We start from the raw sequence: 21,017 nt of genomic DNA, 5'->3' as shown, positions 1-21,017 counted from the left end.
TTTCACTCTGTTGCAACATGACTGTGGAGCATAATCAAAATGAGTCTGAGCATTAAGTCTTCTAATTGTGGGAGAAACCAATTCATATTAATGAATAAAAATTGCTGTTCTGCTTCTTGGTAGTTGGTAGGTTGTCTGAGAAAAACCAGGTTTTCATAATGGTCGTCACACCCTCGTGCCCTCGTGCCAGGGCTGGGGGGACTTGAAGCTGGTCCGGGGGACCTGAGGCTGCACCCCCTGTCCATCAGGGCTTGATTGGAGACTTGAGGCTGTGCCCCCTGCATGGCAGGGCTTTATGGGGGACCTGAGGCTGCGCCCACCCCCATCCTGCAGGGTTTGATAGTGCATGCAGGTGAGTGGGGACTTGACTTTGAGTCCCATGGCACGCCCCAGACTCTGACAGGAGGGAGATTTTCATATACATTTTACTAATTTTCTTTCATCCATGACACTTCTATTATAGAGAAAGGGCAAATAGCAATATTAAAATATTTCCTCTAATTAATTCCCTTTTAATGTGCACGAATTTTGTGCACGGGGCCACTAGTGGGATTATAAGTTGATGGTGTCATTTCTTCAGCAGCACGTTTTCTGCTCCAAGAACAATCTACCCCACATTGTCTCTAAGTGAAGGTCAAGGTGCCCCAGGCACTGATATTAGAACTATTCCCTCACTGCCTTCCATGAACTAGTGCTTCTGGTCTGGCACACTGCAGTTGCTTCTACCTCTTTCCCCCAAATTGAAAAAAAAGAAATATACAACATTAGTATTTCCTAAAGTGTGTTCCACTGGAATCTAGTTCCATGGGATGGTATAAGTGCTACGGAAGAAAAAAACAACTCTATGATCAAGTAACTTGGGTAAATCTGGATTGAACAAAGGGGAAGGGGTTTATTCTTTACCACAGAACTTCTCACGGCCTTTGTTATGCTAACATGCATGGTGGAGCTCGTGACAGAGATCCAGAGGGCAGAATTTCACAGACTTCTAAGTCCACAGACCCTCTTTTTACCACAGATTGTCTTAGAGAACTGAGTGCTCATGGGTCCATGCTTTGAGACTTGCTGGTCCAATTCATTTCCCCCTTTGCAGAAAAATTCACAAGTAATGAATGATGTGAATAAAAAGAGAAAGACAGTGAAATTCTTTTCATTGATCTAAAAGACTATTTGAAGAATTGTCTGTGTTAAAATTATGTGCTTTTTTCCTGGACTAGAGAGAGGGCAGATCATCCCTTGATAAAGTGGAGGCTGGAGAAACAGGAATACATGTTTCATCCCAACACCAAAGAGCTATGGGTTTCTCAGTGGCTCTTCTAATATATGACTTTTGTGCAAGCGAGTTTTAAAGTGAATGCTATGCCTTTGCCTGGTCATATTTTTCACTTTTCATCACATGCACCTCCTTTAAACTGCCCATGTGGATAAGGGAAGCAGCATTTACAAGGTACACGTTTCATTCTAATCAGGACAGACCCTAAATTCACCTTGCTTTTAAAGATGGGTTTATTAGCCATTCATTTATAAATATTTGTTTCATAGTCTTCTGGAAATGCTCTATTATGCCATTTCACATCTTTATGTCGATGATTTCTGATGAGCTAAATTTTATTTTAAAAAAATTCTGAATATAAATGGAGAAATAATCTTCCGCTGAAAGAATATGGATTAGCAACATGGATTTGGTAATCATCTAAAGTGTGTGACCAATAACTAAATCAATTCTCATTATTCATAATATAAAACAAGTCTGACCTGCAGTCAGGAAACTAGTTTCTATTTCCCTGTGTTCCTAATAAGTTCTGTGGCCGTTGGCGAGTTTCCTCATTTCTTTAGGCCTCAGTTTATTCAACTGTAAAATAAAGGGGCTGGCGATGATATCCTGCTATAAAATTCTATGATTCTCATACAATTTTTTTTGAATTTCCACTTTTAGCAGATTTCAATATGCATCTGTCACTGTGATGCCTGCAAAGGAACGGTTATGATTTCTGGAACCGCACATCCATGAGATGTTGAAATAGATGACCTAAATGGAAACACACCCCATTATTTTCTAAAGTATGAACTGGCCTCGTTCTTCTAGCCCTCGGTAAAAATTGTGTTAGGGCATTTGTCACTTTCCCCCTAAGTATACATAGAGGGAAAAAATGTATGACCCCATATTCAGGCTAACTTTTAATTTCTGAATATCCTCCAATGCAGTTAAGGATGAGATTAAGAAAGAAATGATAGATATACAGCACAGGGAAGAGGCGAACATTTCTGGAGCTGTGCTGTCCAATGCAGCAGCCACTAATTACTTCTATCTATTGCGCACTTAATGTATTGCTAGTCTAAATTGAGATCTGGGTAAAATGCAAATTAGATTTTGAAGATTTGGTGCAAAAACAAACAAAGAGTTACATGTCATTGTAATTTTAAAAATATTGACTACATGTTAAAATCATAATATTTTGGATATATTAGGTTGGATAAAATATATTATTAAAATTAATTTGTTTATATTTTACTTTAAAAATGTGGCTATGAGAAAAATTAAAATGATATATGTGGCTCTTAGTATATGTTGGTGGCTAGCACTGAGCTAAAGGATGCTGTTATGTTAACAAACGTAAAGATGCTCCAGATGTCAACACTGAATTCCACTTTATCCCCATGGAAGCAATCAATGTAAGTGTGTCCAAACTTAACTTTTAGGCTCTGTTCCAAAATTTCATGTCATTATTCTCTCAATTAGAATGTTTTTTACATTGGAACAATATTATGAAAGACTGATTAGTTTGCCAGCTCAGCTCTAGAGCGTATTTTACCTTTTATTGCAACTACAACATTAAATATAAGCAATGAATATACTAGGGAACTGTACTCTGAAATTGATAGTAATTTTAAAAAGTAAAATGAAATAAGAAATATTTTTGTTTGAATTATTTATGCTTGAGTTAATTCTGTCCAAGCAAAGGAGAAATATGAGGAGATGGGAACCTTCATTGCGGCCCTAAAGAGGACTTGTGGACATTTTCAAAGACTTAAATCTTTTATGTCTGTTATCACTTCAAAACTTAGTCTTAATTATCTTCTTCATTTTTTTACTTGTATAGTGTTTATTGCATCCAAACACTATTCTAAACCCTTTACTTAAATGAATATATTTGTTCCTTGTAATAACCCAATGAAGTAGGTATTGATAGCATTTCCAGTTTACAGATGAAGACATTAATTTACGTGTGAGGAAGTAGATACACCTTCTTACTTATTGTCAGTAAATAAATAATCACCATAATTGCTTTGATCTACAGCAATGAAAACAAAAGGGAAAGAGAGGAAGAATTTAATTAGATTTCTTCTTGGCTACTTTCGAGGGGATAACTGAACCAAGAACACTTGCTTTGAGGTTGGGGGAAAGTAGAACAGCTCTGGGGTGAGAGTGGGTGGGGACAGAGAGAGAGAGAGCAAGGCCTTTCTCTGAACTAGTGCCCTGCAACGGGCACATTTCAGTTCTCAGCCACAGGGTTCTATAATAGCAACATCATTTCCCCATTTGATGTTTTTTAGAACACTTAAAATACACAGTACAACTTGACTACTTTAAAGCAAGCTACCGCCATCTGACAGTTATATCCCAGACAAAAAAAAAATCCTTAAATGTAAACTTTAAGATAATTTAAAAAATCACCAATAGCTGATGAATTAATCAACCATGTCTATGTACTGAAACCTCCATAAAATAATCAATTTGTCACTTATTAAAAAAAATCAAATATAGGAATACCTGAAGATTTAAGTGGTCCTAACTAATACTTTCCCCCTTTAAGCTTTCACTGATGGAAAGAACCCCCCAAAAGAAAGGATTTAACACCGATGGAGCATCTTCTCTGCACCAGGCATTGTGAGAGGTGATTAACATCTTTGGGCTTCTTAACCATTGCAACCACCCTGTAGGATGGATGTTATCTGTCATCCTGTGGCTTGGAGGGAACTGAGACTCAGGGATTTCCGAGAAGTTTCGGAAGCTGCTCACAGTTGTGCAGTGAGCAATGAGATCAGCAACGGATCAGTATCTTAAAGGTGACTTAAAAGTCTGTTTAGCTTTGCTGCTTATCCTGTTTTGTCTCCTCGAGAAAATATGAGGAAGCACATTGCGTGGAAGAGAATTGTGTCAAACATATTTCACACACACAGAAATATCAGCAAAAAAAAAAAAAAAAAAAAAATCAAATCTATTTTTTTTTTTTTTTAGCTCTGTATCAGGAATAGAAAGTCAATTTTTAATTATATGGGTAAGATTGACCAGGGGCTAACATACCAAAAAATGCTGAGTTCAGGGTTGAAGATTAAATAAGGAGAGAGGCACAATTTATTTCTACTTGGGAGGAATAAACTTCCATATGGAAGAAAGAGACTGGAACCTTTCCGCCTCCAGCCCGCCCTTGACCCTGAGGTGTGATGTGTGATCTCTCAGGACAATCAGTGAATAGATAGTGGGATAGCATGGTCCCAAGTTTACACCATACATCCTGGGGTGCTGGTCGGGTATGAAATCAGGTGGCTGTCACCACGTGATGAAACCTCCATCCTTTTGCTCAGGACATAGAATATCCTTGAGAGTCTACTGAGGGCTTCGTTTTGCCTTCTGGTATTGTGCCTGATTCATTCTTTTCTAAATAGCGTGTCTCCCATTGCTAACCACTTATTAACCATTATTCTTCACTAGAAGCCCAATGCACGAAATTTGTGCAAGGGGCTTGGCCCTTGCAGCCCTGGCTTCGTCTGGAAAATCATCTGGAAGGTCGTTCGGCTGACTGGTCTAATTAGCATATTACGCTTGTATTATTGTAGATGCTTACCTTACCTTGTTCAGCTGCCTTAAATCCCCTCTGGAACAAGGCAAGATTTAAATAAATGAACTGGGTTCATTCATTCTTAAACATGCTATCTTGCCAAACAGCTATTTTCCCGCAAGTTTAAAAGGATAAGATGGCTAAACAGATACATAGTTTTCAACATACAAATCTATGTGGATTTCCTTCCAAAATGAGATAAATTTTGCTCTTTGCCAACTTATCAGCATGATTCCACAATACTCCCAAGCATCAGAAATCACACTGAATAAGGCACTTGCTGTGATGAAAGACAGCTGGGGGAGCGAATGGTGCCTTGGGACCCTGTTCTCCATTCAGAAGTTGGGCACAAATATTGACATGAAATCCCAGCAAGAGAGGCCAGACTTTCCAATTCTTCTGATCAAAAGAGGCTTATAGCTAGCACACTCAAGTTCAGATAGAGGACACTAGGAGACAGGAGGAGAGGGGAAGGGATCCCTTCTAAGCAGAGACTTCGTCTTTATCTCCCAAAGTGTCCCAAGAGATTAAAAGCAACAAGGCTCGCTAAAGAAGTTGGCGGGGACTTAAAGATGTTTGTGGTGGGACAGAGCATGTGGCAATGAACCCCGACACATGGCTGAGCCTGAGAAGAATTGTGTACCCCTAAAAATGAGGTAGATCGGATGGAAATTTGCTTCCTTTCCCCCTGCTTCACATACCTTTATTCACACTGTGTTCTCATCATTTCTTCATTAGGGGAATATGTTACGATACTTCAGGGTGTCATTACAAACTAATCCAAAATAAAGTGGAGTGGTTTGTTTCACTGAAAGACATCTTGATTGAGATGGTTATTAGTAAACTACAAAGTACAATGAGGATAATTGGTGTGAGCACTATCATTCTTTAGTGATGTTTTCAAATTTTCCCATTAATTCTCCTGTAATTAGAGAAAATTACTTACATTTAGCCAATTGAATATAGAAAAGAAAAGTTGTTTGCCAGAGTATAAAATTGCTATTTATACTTAAACCATTAGTAATGTTTATACTTCATAATAAATTGTTAGGTATTTTTAAACATCTATTTCTTATTGAAAAGCCTGATAAATGTTTTCTATAGTCCAAAACATGAATGGCAAAAAAAGAATAAATTCTTTGCAAATTAAAAGTGAATAAAACTGCAAATATCAATCCTATTAGTACAAACAATAGTCATAAATTAATACAAATAAGGTGACTAATGTCCCAGAATGTCCACAATTTCCTTCTTCTAATAAAAGGATACAAAACAGGTATTTTATAATGAATTTAAATTATATCATTGTCTTAATTAATATCCTAGAATGTGACTAAAGTACAGCTTCTTGCATGTATTATAGTATATTCAGTTCTTGGCATTTCATTTGGATTAAAAAATACGTTTGGAAATAAGATTGTCTTTCATTTGTTTCTTGAAAATGAAAAAATTATTTATTTGGTTTTATTGCTATAAATAAATTACTTATTTGAGACTTGTTTCTCTAAAATGAAGGTTTTAGGCAATCAGTCATGCATAAAAGTTATTTTCCCCCACTTAGTCCAGTAGCTGCTTGCAGAGAAATTGTATGAGTAGTTAGTTTTCACTGTCATTATGGCAAACTGGAGACAGAAGAATAAGGGAGAATAGTAGAAATCAAATAGAAGAAAACTCTAAATGTACCATGAGGGCAGACAGCAATAAAACTGTCGACTTCAAAATGAAATCATAGGACAATAATTCCTTCAAATATATGGGCACGGAGGAGCCACTCAAATCACAACATTATTCTTTTGTTGTTGTTGGCTCTGATATAATGTATTGGCTGAAAAAGTAGAATTTTTCTAACTTTCTAATAGAGCAAGAAAATAAGTCTTATGTAGCTTCAAAAGTATAAAAAGTATATATAACTGTAACTATATATAACTATGTAAGTATATATAACTATATATATAGTTATAAATATACATAGAGTATATATGAGTGTGTACAGTTCTATATATAACTATGCATGTCTGTACATGCATTATCCTATATAATAAAGAGGTAATATGCAAATTGAAAGTCACACCCTTGCACAAGATGGCCACCCCCATGTGGTCACAAGATGGCTGCCACAAGATGGCCAGCAGGGGAGGGCAGTTAGGGGCAACCAGGCTGGCAGGGGAGAGCAGTTGGGGGTAACCAGGCCTGCAGGGGAGGGCAGTTGGGGGCAATAGGGCTGGCAGGGGAACAGTTAGGTGTCCATCAGGCTGGCAGGGGAGTGGTTAGGGCAGTGATGGCGAACCTATGACGAGTGTCAGAGGTGACACGTGAACTCATTTTTTTGGTTGCTTTTTCTTTGTTAAATGGCATTTAAATATGTAAAATAAATATCAAAAATATAAGTCTTTGTTTTACTATGGTTGCAAATATCAAAAAATTTCTATATGTGACACGGCACCAGGGTTAAGTTAGGGTTTTTCAAAATAATGACACGCCGAGCTCAAGAGGTTCGCCATTACTGGGTTAGGGGGTGATCAGGCTGGCAGGCAGGCAAGTGGTTGGGAGCCAGCAGTCCTGGATTGTGAGAGGGATGTCCGACTGCTGGTTTAGGCCTGATCCCTGTGGGATCGAACCTAAACCAGCAGTGGGACATCCCTCGAGGGGTCCCAGATTGCAGAGGGTGCAGGCTGGGCTGAGGGATACCCCCACTCTTGCAGTGCACGAATTTCTAAGAAAGAAGGTCTGGAGCCTAGAAAAGGAGACAAGCTTATCTCTATACACTCTGACTGAATACATGGGCAGGTGTTGGTGAGGGTTGACAAAGAAGAAGTGAAACCAAAAGGTAGAAAGGAAGGGAGGCTGATGCTCTGTGATTTATAGTGACATCCCCCAGTTGTCAGGAAACCAGTGGTGGACTGGAATGCAGTTCCCCACCCACTTTCCCTTCCCTTCTAGATTTATAGGATTCTGAATGGCAGACATTAGAAAAACAGCATCTTAGCTCTCAGCAACTTTCTCTTGGTGTCATTACTCTGGGGACACTTTCCCATTTTTAATCTGTGATAGTTTTGCTGAATTTGAAGATCTGACTTAATTAGTAGACACACATGCACTCAATATATGTGATAAGACTTTGACGTAATGGCATAAGTCATTAAAAAATACAGAGAGTCTTTTTGAATTTTATCCCAGTGTATAGAAATGTTCAAATCTACATATTTCCTTTTCTAGTATTATTTTAGCATAATATTTGCATGTACTTAAAAATTTAGTGTGTCATAAGTTTTTGATATAACATCAGAAAAGACTAACATCTTAATGAAGAATAAAATTATACCCTTAAATATAATTATTAGGCTAGAGGTTTATAAATCTCCAGACTTTTAAAATATATTTTGTCAAAATATTTATTAAGAACACACTTTAAACAGGATAGCATTATGAAAAAGAAATTTTGAGATATTGCCTATCACTATAATTTTTCCATTCATTTAAAAGCTATCAGAATTGAACATTTAATGATTTAATCACTTGCTGAAGATTATTTTTGTCTTCTTAGTATGCCACAGACACAGAGGCCTGCCCTGTGGGCTTTAGGTGTGGTGGAGACAGGCCGCAGGGTGCACAGGTAGGTAAGGAATATATTTTTGCATCATTGAGAAGGCCTGTGCAGACAAAATGGACATGGTAAATGGATATTGAGTTACAGAGAGTGGGGGGGGGGGGGGGGCTATTTTATATACGGTCAAGGAGGACCTCTCTATGAAAAAACTGAAACCATGACAAGCCTCTCGTGGGAAGAACCGGTGGAAGTTTCCAGTAGAGGAACCAGCAATTGCCAGGCCATGGAGGAGGAACACTTCCCATGGTCTTAACAGAGCAAGACCAGAGTAACTGAAGTAAAGTAGGAAGGGAGATGACCAGAAACTGTAATGAGTAACAACAAGTAATAATAAAAAAACAGGGTAAGCAAGGTTTGGTAGTTAAAAGGTAAGTGTGTATATGTATGTATGTGAGTGCATGCATGTGTATGTGTATATATATATCTTTGTATGCACATGTACGCAAGTGTATATTCAGTTGTTCATTGCATGGTAAGAGTATGGTACAGTGGATTTGGATGGCCTAAGTTTACAGAGTGGCTCTTCCATGTCCAAGTTCTGTGACCTCTGAAATGTTATGCAATCTCTTTGGTGCCTCAGTTTCCTCATCTGTATACAATGAGGATTATTAAAGTACCTAGTTTGAAGGGATGCTGTGAGGATTAAATGAACTAATACATGTAAAGCCCTTTAGACAGTGCCTGGCACATGGTGTATGTAGCACTGAGTATAATTGCTGTGTAAGCGTTCCTTTTATAATTTCCTCAACAACTAGCATTTTATCCAAATGAGTAGACTATATTGTGATTAGTAACTCCAATTGACATTCTCAATCAGATTCGCTATTTCTTCACTGGCCGCTCATATCCATTGACTTGGAAACCTAGTTTAAACTTTCATTTGTTTCTGGAGTATTTCAAGCTTGAAGAGGAAACCTCTTCTGCTTCTCAGTTGAGACAACTCAGTGTTTCTGTCCTGGATAGAAGGTGCAGCCAGAAACGTTTCTAGAGGTGAGGGGCGCATTACACATGTGTCCACTTGAGGGAGCTCCGAGATCTTTCTCAGTCTTCTTGGCCCTGGGACAGGGTGCCCACCTCACTGGGCTTGGGTTACATACATTGTGGAAGGAAAATTTAAAATGTCCAGAGTTTAAGTTTGGAAAAAAGTGCCGGGTAGTAAAAATGATAATTTTACTGTTTCCAGTTATGTATTTAATTGAGAGGAACAGAAACACTTTTTTGAGAAGTTCAAACCGCTCAGCTGGAAGCATAGGAATTAGCATAAAGTGAAATATTTATGGGAGCTTAATACTGTTTAAGACTCGTTTTCTCCTTGCCTTAAGACAAGAAGTCAAATTAACCATTTCTAATTAAAGAGTTGGCAACAAAGTAGGGCGAGGCCAGAAGTGGAAGCTAAATGGTAATGTCTTAGTCGTAGAGTGCGAAATAGTCCTTTGACATAGAAGTCACGGATGTGGAGATATATATGGATCCCCGTAGAACAAGAGAAACAAATCAGGGTGATTTAAAAAGAAATAAAATCATGGTCGGCTTACTGCCACTGCTTTTGACATGAATATTTTCCTCTCAGGGAAGAGGTCTACAACTGGACATCATAGTGCCCCTCTGTCTCTCTATGTCAGTAGTTCAGCTACAAAGGAAGCATACATGCAATTTCAAAATGAACTGGGGTTGCTTTAAATATGACGCATGGGAATTCTGGCCCAAAGGAATAGGCATCCATTAAGGATATGGAAGAGGTAAGAACTTCTCAAAGCCTAATGAAGACACAATGATTTGCTTTAAATACTAATTTCATGTACATATTTTAATTGGCATTGCACCATGAGTGAACTGTTAAAAGAGTTTGCACATTTGGCTCTTAAATCACTATAGGTCGAGTCATCTAAAGATGAAAATGAGGCAATGGAGACTGCTACCCAGAAGAAAAGGAATATGTTGCCTTAGAATATACTTTCAACAAATGAAAACTATAATTAAAATATGATTGGGTGAGTGGAAGTAAATTAAAAAGAGCATATCACACTTCCAGAATATTCCTTATATGCTTGGATATTAAATTTTAAAGTTTGATTGCCTTAACATGGCTTTAAGCATTTTACACAAAGATTCATGTTAATCTTTTCATTTACATTTCATGAAATTTCCTACAATTGTTTGTTAATTAACACAATCTTTTAACCTGGATGGTGTACTATATTTTTAAGCTACTTTTGTATGCCGCTCAAATTTCCCTTCAGTGTTATCTTGATTTTGACTAAACTGAATGGATTTGTGCTGTGTGAGAACAGGATCAAGATTATGCTGCAAACGGTTTTTAAAATCATTTTCTTTATCATTTCCATTTTTCATGAAGCATTTGTTTCCTTTGCTTTGCCTATAAGTGTCTTCTCTTGTTTTTCATTACCTCAAGGTTTTAAACACCTTCTGTTGATTTCTTAACGATGAAACAAGACACTATGCCTGTTGAGGAAACCGAATGCTTCTGTATTCTCTCATAAAAATAATTGAAAGTGTATTTTAATGGTGTTTAACATACAAAGTTAAATATATACTAAGGGAGATTGCTTCTCTGGCAGGGAGTGAAAATAAGCCAGGGTTTTTGAGATTTTTCTCAGTCTGTGATGGCTACACAGACAAGCCTGCCCACTGTCTGTTTATACAACATCCATCACCCCTTAGTGCATTCTCTGTGTCTTTTCGGAGCAGTTACCAAAGGGGCAGAGAGGACTTTCTTATGATCTTTTAATTTGCAATGTAGACCCTAAACATTACCCTGAATTAGCACTTGGAGGAACACATAGGCCCCAGGCTTCTTAACTACTGCTTCTAAGTTAGGACTTCAGGGATTTCTGTGCAAAAGAGAAAGCAAATTCTTTTCAACTGGGGTATTCTGCAATGAGTAGGATCTTTGTTATCCTGACTTTGTTGTGGAGACAAGACACAGTGGTGGTAGAGATAGCATTGGCAATTAAACTCAAATACTGCGTTCAAAGGATGTGGAAGATAGAATTTAATTATGAAACAGATAACACTACTCAGTAATAATTGTCATACCAGCATTCAAGCCAAGGGCCTGTTAATCACCAGCCATGAGAATGGGTAGCAGAGCCTCTGATGTCACCAAGGGCAAAAAATATCAGGTCACAGTTTCACTGCATCTTAATAATCCCAGTTAGGAACAACAACAAAAAATAGACACTTCTTATTTTCCCTAATACTAAGTGAAATATTTATTCAGTTGCTTTGATTGTAGGCAATTGGATTTCTCTTTTTCTTGGTTGATTCTTTCCCTAAGAAATCTTTAGGCGGACTCTGGGCTTTCTTTAATTCTCACACATATTTTCAGAGTTATAATTCTTTTTACATAAAAAATTAACCACACTTACAGGTTTAGCCAATAATATCAGGGGAACTAGAGACCTATAAAAGCTTCCAAATTGGCACCAGCCAGCGAGCCAGAAGAGCCGAGTTGCCGTAACAACTTGTTACAAATGCCTAACAGCTCCGAGAGAAAATATTTTCCTGAGACTCCAGTTCCTCATCTGTTTTGCTTCTCTGCAAACTTCTCAATTATAATGAGCAATATGCCTCATTTCCTATACACCAATCTAGTTGGGCCAAACATTTCACTTCTAACTAGTATGGTGACCAAAGCGGAGAACAAGTCATCTGTTATATAGAACAGAAGACCGCAGGACTTGGAGTAAAAAAATACTTGCTTTGCCCTTTCTTCCATTATCACTGAGTTAAGTCCCTTAACAGTAGATTAAGAAAGATGACATGGTTAGGGCAAGTTGGTAACCTTGGAAATGCCATACAATTGCTAGTTACATGAGATTGGAGCTGTGGCATCAGAATGACAAAGAACTAACCTTAATTGAACACCTATTAAAGGTCTGTTGGTATACTAGGTACTTACATGAGCTATGCTTTTTCTACATGTTACAGGCAAGGAAAGATGAAAAGATTAAATAACATGCCTAAGATCATAGAGCTTTGTTATTGGCAAACCTGGGATGGGAAAGTAGGTATATCTAACCCTGGGATTATACTTTTTTTCCATTCCTCCCAGTTTGGAATCAAGGTGAACGCAGCTTCTTCAGATGATTCGGCTCCTGAGGCTGGCACGGGGGATTTGTGGTGAGCAGAATGATGGTTCCCTAAAGATGTCCATGATCTAATCCTCAGAACCTGTGAATATGTTACCTTAAATGGCAGAGGGAATTTGCAGATGTGATTAAGTTATGGGTCTTGAGATAGAGAGACTATCTGGGTGGATCTAAAATGTCATCACAAGTATCCTTATAAGAGGGCGGCTGGAGCATCAGAGAAGGAGGTACGATGTAAGCGCAAGTCCAAGAGCAAGAGATATGAAGATACTACACTGCTGGCTTTCAAGACAGAGAGAGAGGTCATGAGCCAAGGGATGCAGGTGACCTTTAGAAGCTGCAAAACACAAGGAAATGGATCCTCCCCTAGAGTCTCCTTTTGAAGTCCTGGCTGACACAATGACTTTAGTCCAGTGAGATTTCTGACCTATGAAATTGCAATACAAACAATTGTATTGTTTTGAGCCACTACTTCATGGTAATTTGTTACAGAGGCAATAGGTAGCTTACACAGGATCTTTAATGGAACTCTCAAGCTTTGCTTGTCCAGATGTTGGCTGGCTCAGCTAGAATCCCTTAACTTAGGAGGTGGGTGGATCCCAGAGGCCTGGCAGTTGACATCAGGGACTGTCTGAGAAGCACACTGACATCTTGTGGCTGGGATGGGATCTGTATTTGCCTTTTTAGAAAAATGAAGTTGGGGTTGAAGGCCATAGAGGTGTCAGTTTGGGAAGAAGCCTGGGCCTGTGAGGCTTAGTAGAAGGTAAAGAAGTAACTAGGGTGCTGGGCTCTGATGCACTGCCAGGGAGGGAGCAGGTGTATGTTCCAGATCCTTGGGAAAGAGCCAGAAAATGGTTCTGTTCCAGAACATATAGAACAGAGACCTCCCCAAACTGCAAAGCATATAACCCCCTAACAGGTGTATTTATATATTAATTATATCCATGCACTTCTGTATTAACATACAGTATACGGTATTGAACAAACAGAAATATGAATTGTAAGTATATGTGGCAAAAATAATTTTATAGAAGCTCAAATATTTTCTTCATAAACCCTAATTGATGATCTTTCACATTCACCAGGGAGTGTAGAGCATGAGGGAGATTTGGAAATGTGATTTGATGGATGGAGGGTACCCTCTTCCTTTCTCTTCCCTCATCTCTTGCTCAAAGGGTGAGGAGAAACCTCCCTTCTCTCTGAGTTTGCATGTAACCTAAATGGAAGGACTGTGCGGTTGGGAGTTTGAGGAGCCCCGTTTTAAGGGAAACATGCCTGCAGGTAACACATTGTGCTTGGGAGAAAGGAGTGCGGTTTCCAGGGAGGAGTAATTTTCAGGCGTTGGGATTATGTGATTTGAACAGACTCACCATTTTCTTATGAAAATCATGAGATCATGTTTCTTCACATTTGATTCTGAGGAGCATAAAATACTGCAAACTCCTTAATTCGTTTCACGAAGTGATTTGACTGCATAATAAAATGAGGATTGTGGGATTTCCATGTTCTCATCTTTCTTCTTCAAAGGACTAATTTTCTACAACATATTTGCAGTCCTAAACAATTTCTGAAAACAAAGACAATACTGAGTTTGTGTCCCTGGTTTGTGAAAGGGTTTCACCAGTTCCAGAGGAGGATGAGGCGGCAGTTTTCCTGCCGTCAGCCATCCTGCAGGGAGGAGCAGGTCCAGGAGCTGGGGACTCTGTGGGAAGGAGCAAAATGGGACTCGAATTTGGAAAATGGGTTCTGATCACAGACTTCCCTAACTTGCTGTGTGAGCACAGTCAAGTTGCATAACCTCTCTGTGCCTGCTTAGAAGAAATTACCACTTATAATCCAACCTAAATACTCTATGTTTATGAGATAGCAGAATGTATTTTTTTGTGTGTGTGTGAAACTAGAACATTTCCCTCCTCAAACTCTCATATCCAATGGGCTACTCAATTATATTGAAGTTGAAGAACATTAAACTTTACCGGAGGAAAAAAAAACCACCCACTTTAGTATAGTAAAAAGTTAAGGCAGAACTCATGACTCAATATCTTTCTTGCTAATTGGGCCTGGGGTATGGTGGACAGAGTCAGTATTTGGGATGTGAATCTTGGCCCATCTACTTATGAGTTATGCAAATTTAGAAAAGTTGTTAACATCTGTACTATTCAGGTTCCTTATGCACAATATGAATAAAAATCAGTATTGTCATAAACATCTGAACATGTAGCATCATTGGTATAGTGAATGTCTAGTATGGGCTCTCACGTTGTGTTTCTAGTAGTAATAATATCATCAAGCCCAAAGGATACAGTACTTACATCTCCCACGACTCTAAGGGATGATGTAAGCCTTCTGTGTTTATTTTATGCAGTCTCTTCTATAAACACAAGGCCCAAAGTCATTTATGCATTAAAACAGAGCAGTTAGAGCAGAAATCAAACCATATAAAGACATGATTACCAGAAAATCATTCACTGGACAGATAGCTCCTTAAAACAGCATCTCACAGCCTCAACACGATTGACTTCTGGGCCAGACAGTTCTTTATTGTAGAGCAAGCATGTCAAACTCAAAGGCTAACATGGGCCAAATAAACAAGGTTTAAGTTTATGTGGGCTACAAAAAAACAAAAGCTTCAATTTTCATAGAAACATAGGATTATTTCGATAGAGACATGCTGAATACAAAGGGCTGAAATAAATGAGTCATTCTTAACATAAAATAATAGAACTTTTTAATAAAAATTAATATTTTTTCTTGAATATTAACTTACCAGACACTGAATAACTGCCAAATTAATAAGCATAACTCAAATAAACCTATTTTTCTTGTTCTCCAAAAGCGAACTATTTCCTGTTGTGCACACCAAACAAGTCAGTCCAAGACTAATGACATGGCAATCAACTGCTAAAATATTCGCTGCTAGTATTAGTGGAGAGAAATGGTGCACCTGCGCATAAGGCAGGAAGGGAAATGAATGCAACACAATTATAGTAATCAGTCATTAGCAAACACTGTAGCTCGTTATTAAAAATTATATATAACAGGATATTGTAAAAATTGAGTTATGAAATATTTATTTAAACGTTTCTTACACACCATTATATTGGCTGGGTGGCAAAAATATTCATTGTGGGCCACGAGTTTGACATGCTTGTCATGGAGGCTGTCCTGTGAATGGTAGGATGTTCAGCTGTATCCCTGGCTTCTACCCATTATCAGCGGTTCTCAACCTGTAGGTCGAGACCCCTTTGGGGGTCGAATGACCCTTTCACAGGGGTCGCCTAAGACCATTGGAAAACACACATATAATTACATATTGTTTTTGTGATTAATCACTATGCTTTAATTATGTTCAATTTGTAACAATGAAATTGGGGGTCACCACAACATGAGGAACTGTATTAAAGGGTCGCAGCATTAGGAAGGTTGAGAGCCACTGCATTAGATGCTATAGTACCTCCCAGCTGTAACAGCCCCAAATGCCTCCAGACATTGCCAAATATTCCCTGGGGGCAAAATCACCCCAGTTGAGAACCACTGCCTTAAAATTATGGGCTAAACAATACAGAGAACTAGACTGACACATAAAAATTGTGAGATTACTTGTTATATTAGTAAAAACTAAAAGCACTAGTGAGTTAAAAGCTTGTCTCTGGAAACTTGTTGGTATTTCATTCTACCTCTAGCTGTCCATGGGACTTTAAATAATTTACTTAACCTGGCAACATTTAAGTTCTATCATTTATGAAATGGGGATAATAATCATACATGTCTAACAGGTCCTTGTGAGGATTAAATGAGTGAGATAGTCATGATTTGGGCCCACAGGAGCAGTTAGTACAAGTCGGTAATCATCTTTCATTATTATTTATCATTGCTACTAATACTACTGTCACCACCACCATCATCATCATAATCATCATCATCGATAGATCTTCTCTACACAGCACTGCTCTATTTCTCAATAGAGTATGGCATTAAAAATAAGTATTTTGGAAAACTTTTTAACTCCTTTATGGCATTTCAAACTTCAGCCTTCTAAATGAAAGACTCATCTAAATATCCATCCTTTTATTTTTTGACTCATTCATTCATTAGTAATCATATTGCACGCAGTTAAATATGCATTTCATCCAGAGATGCTCCAATGCAACATATACCACCAAAACTGAAATGCATTATTAATGGAAGTTAACAAAAGACAAATCATTCTATAACATGCAAATTACTTTTTTTAAGAATTAAACACTGAGAGCTGCACATTTTACAAAAAATTACAGAAAAGAAAAAAATGAGAATCTCATTAAACTATTTAAATAAAATACTGGATTTATACAACTCCTAAGTTCCACATTAGAAAGCACAATTATGATTCTGGGAAAGGAGGGATAATGTTACAAGGCTCCTGTTTTTCTAAAATCCTAATTTTATTAGCAGTGAAATAATTAATTTGGGGACAACAAATTCTTTAAGGAGAAACAAATACTAAGTTGGAGCAAAGCAGTTCAAGAAAGTGAGATAAAACTACATCAAGGAAATCTTCAGAGCCATTTTTATCCCCCACTGTGACAATGCATACTAAAATCTGCCTCATTTTCAAAGGGCTTTTAAACAAATCTCCACTACTCAAAAGACAAAGGTGGTATCAATGAGCTTGCAGAAAAGTCAACTGGGAAAGAAAACAGGGGATATTTTTTTCAGGTACTGAAAGACACTGTAGAGATTGAAGGAATGAAGAGATTACTAAAAAATAGGGGTGTGTGTGTGTGTGTGTGTGTCTGAGAGAGAGAGAGAGAGAGAGAGAGAGAGAGAGAGAGATGAAGGTGTTATAGAAGAAAAAAAGACTTCATCATCTAAAAAAATAAGGACTTTGAAAGATAATATAGTCTCTCAAATATCTAATGATCATGACATTAATCAGGATAATGCATAAAATACTAAAAACAGAAGATAACCTAAATATATATTAGATTGACTTAATTTTATTTTTGCTATGTGCAATTAATGAATGGAGGATATGTGGAATTAGCTGGACTTTGATTTGGGTTATAAACCTATCATTAACTAATTGTGCCACCTTAAATAAATTTCTTAACTTCTTTGAATCTTTTAATTTTCTCAACAGTACAATGAATCTAAATATTTATATGTTTATATCTCAAAAGTACTGAGAGGATTAAGTGAAATAAAGTATACTAAAGGATTAGCATTGAACTTGGCACCCAAGAGATGATTCTTATTGTACTGGTATCTGAGTCATTGAAAGAAAACACTTTCATCTTAAGCCCAATTTAATGTACTCTTTTGGAATTTATTAAATTAAAAAACTTTTTGTAGCATTATCTCGGGCAAAATAAAAAGCACAAAGTTTAATATGTATAACAAATAAAAAAGGACTTAGCATTTTTATATCTAATTTGCTCTGATTTATGTGCAGGGCTAACTTTTATATCTATATGAATCATTTTTACAAGATGGCAGGATTATATCCTCAGAGTAAGAAAAAATTGGTTTTAAAGAATGTTCACTTGATGTCAGAGTTTGGTCATTATATATCTTATGTTAAAAGCTATATATTTCAAATATTAAAACATCCCTAGAAGTAGTAAATATTCCTATGCAAAATGTTATTTGGGACATTTTACAATTTATTTCTCTTGTAAGGAATTTTATAGAAAATCTGGTTTGGGAAGTCTTATCTATTCTTAAAAATACAATGGGAAAGGCATTTCATAGTCTTATGGAAAATGTTAATAGGTAAAAAAGAAAGGCAAACTAACATACTGAAAGCTTACTATTTGCAAGTGAGCATCCCCAGTGGTTTTGCATATGGTTTCTCATAGAATCCACACAACAAATACAGCACTTCTGATCCCTATTTTTATACCTGAAAGGACTGAAGTTTAAAGAACTTGAGAACTGTCTGTCTCAAGGACTCATAACTAGTAATGGTCAAGTTGGAAATTTAATCATTTGTTGTATAATAGTCTACAACCGATGCTTTTCCTGCCACATCACTGGGCCTTTACTTAACAATCCTCCCCCAATATCTCAAACAAACAACATTCCTATTGAAATCTGTTAATTCACACTTTTCATAAGAGGAATGACATTTATTCTACTTTACAGATGAACAAATGAGGAATAAAAGAGATCAACTGCAAGATGACACACAGCATCAAGTTCTATTATTACACTAAGTTGGATTTTCGGGTTCCTTCCAATTCCTTCCATGAGTCATAGATTTTTGGTGATGGCCATCTGTCAGGTGTGATTCATAAGATGTTTCGTATAGGCCAGTGGTCGGCAAACTTATTAGTCAACAGAGCCAAATATCAACAGTACAACGATTGAAATTTCTTTTGAGAGCCAAATTTTTTAAACTTAAACTATATAGGTAGGTACATTGTTATTAACTTAATTAGGGTACTCCTAAGGCTTAGGAAGAGCCACACTCAAGGGGCCAAAGAGCCGCATGTGGCTCGTGAGCCGCAGTTTGCCGACCAGTGGTAGGCCAATAAAAATATATTTAAAAAGGTAAAGTCTTTGTCAATAAGATGAATTTTCTAAAAATCTGGAGGACTGTTCCCACATAATTCTAAGATTCCATGACTTGAAGATGTTATGCATTAATTCTTTCAGAATAGAATTAAAGTTGGTTTCGGATGACCTACATATATGTGGACTGAATGCAAAATCAATAATAGATTTCGTATTTTGGGTTACGTAGTCAACTCTATTGGTATGTAAGGAGAAAAACTATTGATTCAATCCACCCAATCAGAAGTGTTTACTTTCTGAAGGGTTCTGGCAGTGAGCTGGAGTACTGGACTAGTGAGTGAAGAGTGACTGGGGACAAACTGAGTTGCTGTAGTTGACAAAGGACTTTGTCAATGTGCAGCCAGGCTGTGCTTGCATAATGAACAACCAGGACATCTATTAAATCAAATCCTGTTCAAGAGATTCAATTTGCATGTCAAACTACATGGTTTCCATTGAAATGTCTTCCTCTCGCATACCAGTGTTCAGAACAGGGTGAGAATTCAGGCAAGACAGCATAAGATGTTAGCCAAAGCCTAGGAAAAATCCAAAAAGGAAAGAAAACATCCAGAAGATTTTAAGGATAATACCCATAAAAAAAGATCCCTTCAGTTCTTAAATTGGATCAAGCATGTTCCTCCCTCAGTCCTTACTCATGCTGCCCCTTCCTGGTACTCTATCCACCTTCATCTCATCACCCCCAATTTTTCTTTAGTCTTCTTCCTTTTCATCCTTCAGTTGCGAGATAAATTATCACTGCTTCAAAGAGGCCTGCCATGACTTCCTTATCAGAGTGCATGCTCCCCCAGTTATTCTTTATCATTCCATCAGGTCTATCTACTTGGTAGCACATATTATAGTTTTTAAATGACATACCTGTTTATTAAATTATTTATTTGCCTACCTCATTTTCCTTCTTTTATTGTAACTTTCTCAAGGGTAGAGGCTATGTCTCCTTTATTCACTAATGTATACTCATCATCTAGCTTAGTACCTGGTGCTAAGCAATGCTTCATAATGAAATGATGGAACAGGTGAGAAAATAAATGAATGGAGAATTTGATCACCCTCACTTTAATCAACTACATTAACATTATGAGATAACATCAGATCCACGGATTGTGATGGAATGTGTTTATGAAGTTAAAATATTCCAAACACTTTTAAATGCATTTAGCATATCTGTTGGAGTTGGTCCTGCTTCCTGAGTTCTCACATTAAAAATATCAGTTTTTGCATTGGTTTTGGCAATACGTACAATATTATCTCATTAATTAAGAAAAAAAAAAAGAAAAAGAAAAAAAGAAACTAGTTAGTAAGTAGAACCTTAATGGTAGGTCCACACCATGACAAGACCTTTTGGTGCTCTCTGATAGGGATGATTTGCCATAGGAAATATAAAGAATTGCTTTTAATTGTGATTATGGAAGCTTACAATCCTATATAATAAAAGCCTAATAGGCTAAGTGTCCGGTCGTCCGGTCAGCTGTTCAACCAATCAAAGTGTAATATGCTAATGATATGCTAAGGCCACTCAATTGCTTGCTATGATGTTCACTGACCACCAGGGGAAAGATGCTCTGACTGGTAGGTGAGCTTGCTGCTGGGGTCCGACTGATACCCTGGAGCTCTTCCACTGTCCCTCCCTAGCAGGCCAACCTCCCAAGTCCCTCCCCAGCTCTGATCATACACTGGTGGGGTCCCTTGGCCTGGCCTATGCCCTCTAGAAAATCCAGGACCCCTCAGGGGATGTCAGAGAGTGGTTTCAGCCCAATCCTGCAGGCCAGGCTGAGGGACCCCACTGGTGCACAAATTCGTGCACCGGGCCTCTAGTATAGGAATAATAGTCCTGCTCTGACTTTATCAGCTTTACTATACAAAACTATGGGATAAAAGAGAGATGGATTTAGGACATTTTTT

At 37.6% G+C, this 21,017-nt stretch overlaps 1 protein-coding gene across 2 annotated transcripts in view; it reads right to left on the bottom strand.

Annotated features, from left to right (window-relative positions):
* Positions 1-21,017, bottom strand: part of CDH6 (cadherin 6) — a 132,188-nt gene that overhangs the window by 79,043 nt on the left and 32,128 nt on the right. The window lies entirely within an intron of this gene.

The sequence above is a fragment of the Myotis yumanensis genome, unplaced genomic scaffold (genome assembly GCF_028538775.1).
Source record: "Myotis yumanensis isolate MYYU_CA2020_CCGP unplaced genomic scaffold, mMyoYum1.0.hap1 SCAF_4, whole genome shotgun sequence".
NCBI classification, from domain to species: Eukaryota; Metazoa; Chordata; class Mammalia; order Chiroptera; family Vespertilionidae; genus Myotis; species Myotis yumanensis.
This window is presented reverse-complemented; position numbering and strand designations above follow the sequence as displayed.